Here is a 7,759-nt window from a genome sequence, read left to right on the forward strand (position 1 = left end):
AAAACCTGGTCTTCCTTGTACTTTAACTTTTATCTTCTTTTTCACCTCTTTTCTTGAACGAAAGTGTCATGTGTGATTTGCCAGCCTGGATGATATTTGCTGTAAGTGTGAACTACAGGCTATGGAAAGCTGTCTGTTTAATTCTGAAATCCCTGATGAAGCTAAGGAACAAGGCCTGAAACAAAGAAGAAACTGCCACTTTTTGGCAAGAGTGAGCTGATTTACAAAGGTCATCCTTCAATTATTTAAGGAGCAGTCAGTAGTGCCATAACTTTAAGTATGAATCAAGTGGCATGACTGAAAAATTTGTCACAGTGTGTTAGATCAATGGTAATTACCTTACTGACATGAGTACTGTTATTATTTTACAGGGCTGCAAACAGGATCATGGACGTGAGGAAACACAAACTGCACTGTGATCAATACTCTCTGAAATATGACTCTCTGTGGCCCAAAATGGAGTTTTCGAGCCAGGCAAACCATTACAGGCTGATTCTCTCTCTGCCTTTAGATGGATACCCTGAAGTAAAACACAGCAGCAATTGGTCAACTTGTTTCAGGCTTTGAACAGGCAAATAGTCACTTATTATTTTTAAGGACAACTGTGTGCAAATAAAAAGTCTGGGCAGCCAAACTCCAGATGAAGAGAGAGCTGTGGAGGGCGTGTGTGGAAGGAGGGCTCCAGCTCACACTGTATTGTTAAAAACCTATGAGTAATCCCTGCTGCAATGCTCGCTTACCATCATAGGTTTTCAGGTTCTCCCTCAGCTTTAATTCTAAGGGCTGTGGGACTCCTGATGTTATCAAATCACAATTGGTAGAGAGAGGATCTGAAGCTTCCACCTCCCTCAAACCCAGGATGGCACTTCCATTGGCTGAGGGCACCATGTCTGAGGGCATCGTACCTCTAAATGTGCTTCGCACAGCTGGTGACCTTCACCATTCACTGACCTTCTCTTCACCACCTCTTCAGAGAGTGATGCCCAACTCAGAGTTTTCAACCATACTCTTCACCCTGGTGGACTCTGATAGCAAATGAAGATTCAATACTCCTGGTTTCAGTGCTTTGAAAAAATCAAAGAGCAAAGCGATGAAGGGCACAGGGGAAGAGCTGTTCCCATGCTGCCTAACATCTAAAAGGTCATTTATAAAACAAGGAAAAGTAGGAAAAGAGAGATGGCTACTTGGGAATATCTGAATTTCTGGAATTCCTATTCTTTGCTGTTAGAAGCACATAGTCTTGGCCTTTTTAACAGGAAGGCTAATGCATAACTTTATGTTTATTAGTGTTGTTTTATTGCCTTGTTTTATCTTGTCTGAATTCCAGAATGCCCTAATAATGAATTGGGGCTGATGAAGTTTCATTTCATTGATGTGTGCATTTGTATGTCATGAAGATGAAGCAGTTGAATGGCACATGATGTTAAGATATTCTCTGATTGGAAGCAAATATTGAGTGCAGAAGCAAGCAGCAGAAATGAGCAGTGCCTCTTGTGAGGTGAATAGTTCAGAAGTGGCTATGTATTATTTTGGAAAAGGTCACAAATTAAGGTGTAAATTCATGTACACCTTAAGTTGTGACCCCATAAAAATGATCAATGGTTAATGGTGCAGATAACAGGATTCATAAGGGAAATTTATTGGCCACTTTTGTGAAATAAATATGTTTATACCATACCAGTGGGAAATAAAAACACATCAATAAATCATATAATATCTACAACTATACTAATGGCATGAGTAGCTGTAGGTATAACCAACATTTTTAGACCTGCAGACACCCCCTCTGGCATTTTACAAATATAATACATGATAACAACAAAATGTACTTCAGTAAGAGACAGCCATGTATATCCCACTTGTGAGTTATCTAGGCAGGCACCCCTCATGAATTATAGTCCTCCCTCAAAACGTGAACCACGGAACATAAAAATGTACTCCATGACCATACAGTATGGGTCAAATACAAAAGCACTGCAGCAGAGCAGGCTTGTACTGTGACTATCTAATGCAAGGTAAATCCCTCTACCAACATGCTCTAAGAAGGAGCAGATGTGGGCAGTGATACCCATTTCTCTACTGAGTTTGCAGCAGTTTTTATTTTCAGTTGGATGCCAGCTGAGATAAAATTAAAGGTAGGCTTGGGCATAGCATCCAGCAAAAACACCTCCTGTCTGTGTAGGATTCTCTGCACTCTGATGGTGTTCATTTATCCTCGGAGTTCACAGGTGACATTAATGGATTTCATAGAATATAGAATCATTCGATTTGGAAGGGACCCTTAAAGGCTATCCAGTTAACCCCCCTGAAGTGAACAGGAACACCTACAGCTTGACAGGGTTGCTGAAAGCCTGGTTCAGCCTGACCTTGGATGTCTCCAGGGACGGGGCATCCATCACTTCTCTGGGCAACCTGTTCCAGTGCTTCTCCATGTTCCAAGGAGCTGTAGGGTTTGCCCTGCCTTTGGCTCTGAAAGGTACTTCCAGTTGTGATGTTCCCATGAGGGGAACAGCCTGCTCTGCCTCCTGTGCCATTGAAGACTAACAAGTGCAAGTTTGAGCCAAGCCTGCTGCATTGAAACCTGTTTCCTCATTCCAGATGGGAGTGCAGTGCCCTTATAGACGATACAGAGATTCCTGACTCCTCTTAAATCTCCTGAACCTCAACACGTCCTTGGTTCAGCATAGCTGGTGTTCAGCTTGGAGCTGGTTGAGTGTGTGGTATACATGTGCATATGTCATTCTGCTCCTAGGCTGAGGTGGACATTTGGGCAAAGGAAAGCTCAGAGTTAAATATGTGCAATATCATGCAGCTCCTGTGAGGCACATCCCAAGCTAAACTCCATTGAAATCCTTAAAAAAATGTATTGACTTCAGCAGACTCTGGAACAGACTCACTTGGAGAGCTCAGGTCTCCGGTGCCATGTGCTTATATCTGTCCCCAGAACCAAATTAACTTGGAATTGGATCAAATCAAACACATCTCATGGTTATCTGCAATTTTCAGTGACTATTAACTTTTGTCCTAGTGGAGGTCTATGCATACTGCAACGTGACATTTAGTGGTATACTGCACTGGGGGTGGAAAGATGTAGAATAAAAAAGGGCAAATATAGCCTAAATCACTGGGTTTATGTGAATTTGGGAGACCATTATTCAAACACCAGCGTGCTTCACTTTACAAAGGAAAAAAAAAAAGACTCCATTCTACCAGCAGCAAATAATAAATTGCCTTATTGTTTTCTACGTATTTTCAGCTAAGCTGTCCCCTTTAAAAAAAAGTAGTTATGAATTTGTTTTCCAAATACATTTTTCATTGTGTGTTTTATCATCTTTAGTCCAACAAAATTTTCTTTGGATACAACATATTATTGTGTCAGAAAGGGAGGAGGATAAGAATACACCAGGGAACCTTTTAAAAATGTTTAAGTATTAATTTATTTCATGATGAATTTTCCACTGTCATTTTCTTAATAGCATGCACATGAAATAATCATGTCTTAAAATGCTCAGTAATTGAAGGACATTTTCATTTCCTGATTACTGAGGGAATCCTGCTTTGAACCTTTATGACTTAAGGATGTAAGCACCAGACTTCCTTTTTTTTTAATATATCTTCTAGTTTATGTATTTCTTCCCTCTGCTAGTCTGTCAGAACAATTTCACTCAGTGATTATTTTTACACACATGGACTTTTCCTTTTGGATAGGAAGAAATCCTGGCATGGTCCTCACTGAAGCAGAGTGTGCTTCAGCCCTACTGTACAGGAGTTACATCTTTTATTTCTTGCATTTTGGTTCACAAGAGTTCTTGAGATCACTTACTGAAAGGTTATTAAATGGATCAGCTTCAGCTTTCTGTCTGAAGTGGGACCCAGTTCTGCCTTGTCCTGGTGGGATACTGAGGGACACGGGTCACCCCATTACTACATCCCATGGGTCCTCTTGGGTTGAAGCCATCAGGTTCTGGCTCAGGAGGCAGAGCCATGTCAGAGTCTTCTTTCCCAGGCTGTTGTGACTCTGTTGCTCAAGCTGCCTCCGATGGGATGAGCTAAAAATGTCAAGACAACAACCCCCTGTGTGTACTGTTGTTCCAATCTCCTCACGGACTGGGGCTGAAAGCCATCCAGCTCCTGGAAAACCCTTTGTACCCACTGCTCAAGCAGTCTTTGGGAGCTATAGGGAAAGGTCTGATCATCATGACTCCAGAGAGAGGAAACTGAGGCAAAAGAATGGGACCCGTTCCACTCAACCACCAGCTAACAGTAGAGTTAGAGGCAGAGAGGCTGGTGAGTAGTTTTGCAAGCCCCTAGTGTAGGGCATTTCCAAGATCTTCATGGCCATCCTCATCAGGCTCCCACACCTCAGTTTCATCTCTCCCCTTGCACCAGCAGGAAAGGAGGAACACAGAGGACTGGGGGAAGCAGGGGAAGCACCGCTCGCTGGGAAGCAAAGGAAGATTTATGAGTGTTTATCCAGCAATACCAGCTAGCCTACTGCTGATCCAACTGAGCCCAGCAGGCTGCAGATTGGGGATTTGCACCGAGCCCATTCTGTGTGGGGCCATCCATCAAGCCCAACCGCTGCGGGGAGTGGGGACCCAAGGGGCTGGGGGTACACAGAAGCAGGGGCTGCCCCCAGCCCTGACCCCACGGCTCATGCCCCACAGCATCCTCAGTATGAGCAGTGCTGCCTCCATCTCCGCTCCCTCTCTCCGGCTGCTCTGGACCGCACCACACAATCATTTTTCTCTCTTGGACTCGATGAAGCAAGAGAGACATGTCAGTGCCTGATGAAACCCCATTTTCACTGATTAGCTCCCTTAAAAATATTTCATTTATCAGTGCCAAGATTTAAGTACTTCCCACTTGGAAGCAGTCAAGTGTGTCTTGTTGACTATGTAGCACGTCCATTTACATCGGCGCTGACAACGTTGCGGCAAACGCTAATGTCCCCGCTCCCCCCTCGCCTCCCCTCAGCCTCTCCGGGCCAGCAAAGCTTAGACCTCTTTTATTTCAGACCTGTTTTATATCAGATCTATTTTATTTCAGACGTGTCCTCCTCATCTGCGGGAAGAAAACGTAGAGGGAGGGGAGGAGGGGGGGATAAAAAGACAACTCTGACGTGTGTCTTTCTTTTCTACAAGAGTCATTTGCAAAGTCATAAATTTCAATTTCCTTCTTCCCCGTTCTATTATTACCTGGGCCTCAAACAAGTTTTATACTCATTTATTCCCAAATAGAAATGCAATTTCCTCAGCAAATGGTACCTAGCTAGAACTCCATTTATGTTTCACCAAGAAGACTTATTTTCATCTTCTTTATATTTTACCCCTTCTTTTAACACCTTCATTTGCATCTCACCTTTTGGGATGGTCCCCTGCTTCCATCCCTCCCTTGAGGGCACATCAAAGAGGTAAATCACTTTGCACTCCTTCTTACCAAAGGTTCCCAGTGTTCAGGGGCTGACTGGCTGAAGGATGAGTTTTGGGACATACATTTACAAAAAAAAGGTGGAATTTGGGATCAGGGTCAGACAGAAAAGGGCTGTGGGATTTGTGAGCTCCTTAAAATTGGGTAGCAGTGTTAAAAAGTGCCCTATTTGGCATGGAACGAACAGGCTGTATTTCCAACACTGAAACACTGAAGATAAACAGAACTAGAGCATATTTCAGGGTTGCTGTGATAAGTCTCCTTGGGACAGTCCACATCACCTGTATGAGGTGTCTTAGGAATTCCAGCATCTGTCTCATATAATGCTCTAGATGTCCCTGAGACAAGTATTGAGGTGACAATGACTAATTCCAGTACAAACAAAGTACACATCTGCCTTATTCAGAAAATTCCCCATGGGAAAGGCCATGGGAAGTCTGCCAAGGAAGTCTGATCTTCCTTCTAGTGCCAAGGCAGGGGCTTGGTTGTGAATCCACCTTCAACTCCATCTCTGTTTTCTGCTACTCACAAGCTCAGCAAACATACACAAGAACAAAACTTGTTTACTGAAGGCCTTCTGCAGCAAAACTTCTCCAGCTTCTATTTTTCTCCTATAATCAATAGTGCAAGACCCAGTGCCACTGTTTGTAGAAGTGCCAGATACACATTCTTTAGGAGATGAATAAAGAAAACCAGGCATCCTACAGCTTCCCTTCCTTAGCACTGGATTTCCCATCCCAAGATTAAGAGCCTAGGAAATATTAAAGGCTAAATACTAAGGAGATTCCTTTCATTGGCTCATTGGCGTCTTGACATTTCCACTGAGAACAGAGCACTCTCATAGAAGAGAACAGAAAATGCCCAAGCCAGCACAGCAGGAGTCTGAAAACCAATATCATCTTATAGCTGTTGACATGTTGCAAGTGACATAGTCAGCTACTTCCCTAATACAGGATAATTTTGCTCTATCGGCAATGGACGGGGCAAACATTGCACTTAGCACTGAATTGGCTTCATGCTGGCTCGGCACGAAGACATAATGCTGTACAGGAGATCTTGTCCCCAGGTACTGGAAAGAGGCTCCAGGGACATGAGGATTTCACTGTGGGCTCTTAGCTTCAGCATTCACAGGTCCAAGTGTGTTGTGGGAGTGCTGGTAGAGAGGGGGATGTTGCAGGAGCCTGATGCTATGGTGGAAAAAGGCAGAGGAGAAGGTGGCTCCACCCTTTTCCACTTGTAGAGTACCTGGCTTTGATGTCTGTCAGGAAGTGGGTATCTTTAATGTAGTTTGGCATCTATTAACTTGCCCGCTTATTTTCAAGCTCCCTTAGAAGTCATGATGTTTAGTGTGACACGTTTATTTACTAAGCTAGTAACCACAAAAATGAGCTGTGTGGCCGCTCCGTTGAGCACAATGCTAATAATTGACAGCACAGTCCAAATTGTGAAATTGAGGTGAACAGAATGGATTTTGTCAGATATTAAACTTGACCACAGATGGAGGTGACAATTTTATTAGTAAGCTCTGAAGGGGAAATGTCATGCACCCACATTTATGCTACTATAACACTTCTAGCTTTAACTTCGATGAATCTTATTTTTCACCCATGGATCTGAAAGAGATTTACTAAGAAATAACACCAAGGAGCAGAAACCAGGTTGCTTGTCTCCTACACTGACATGCAATCTGGTGAATCGCATTTGTCAAACACTTCATCCTTCTCATCTTTTTTTGGCTACACGTGCGAGCCTGAATCACAGGTAAAATGCCAAGATTTTGTACTGAGAGGTGTGACACTGCTGATCTTATAGTCTTAGTTTGCTTCAAAAGTAATGCCTCCTATTTATTTCCATGGAAACAGCAGCAGGTACAGAGAGCATGATAACACCCAAGTACTGTGGTTATCTTTGTCAGAGTGCCCAATAGAATGAAGTCAAAGGCAAGTTTTCCAGCTGGCCAGAAATCACCAAAAATGACCCAAGAGTCTCTCCTAGATGCCCAGATGCCCACTGAGACCACTGTGGCGGGGAGACTAGGACCCATTCTCCACTTTCTTTGAGTACTTCTCAGCATAGCACAGCTCACTGAATTATAGCAAACAAACAAAAAAACAAACCAACAAAAACAACAAAAGCAGATACTGATGCAGATGTAATTGGTAAGAGTAAATTTGATGTTAGGCTTATTCTTCCACTTCAGAGAGAAAGCCTTATGAGAGACACCTATCAGAGGGAAAGATGAGATATCTCCCCTTAGGACCAAACAAGGGAGAGGGCAGGGACCTGCTGTCACAGCTCCCAGGCATGGCTGGCAGTGGCAGTGACATCA

Source organism: Cyrtonyx montezumae, unplaced genomic scaffold, assembly GCF_038088225.1.
Source record: "Cyrtonyx montezumae isolate F1298 unplaced genomic scaffold, pur_monq_1.0 scaffold_1, whole genome shotgun sequence".
NCBI classification, from domain to species: domain Eukaryota; kingdom Metazoa; phylum Chordata; class Aves; order Galliformes; family Odontophoridae; genus Cyrtonyx; species Cyrtonyx montezumae.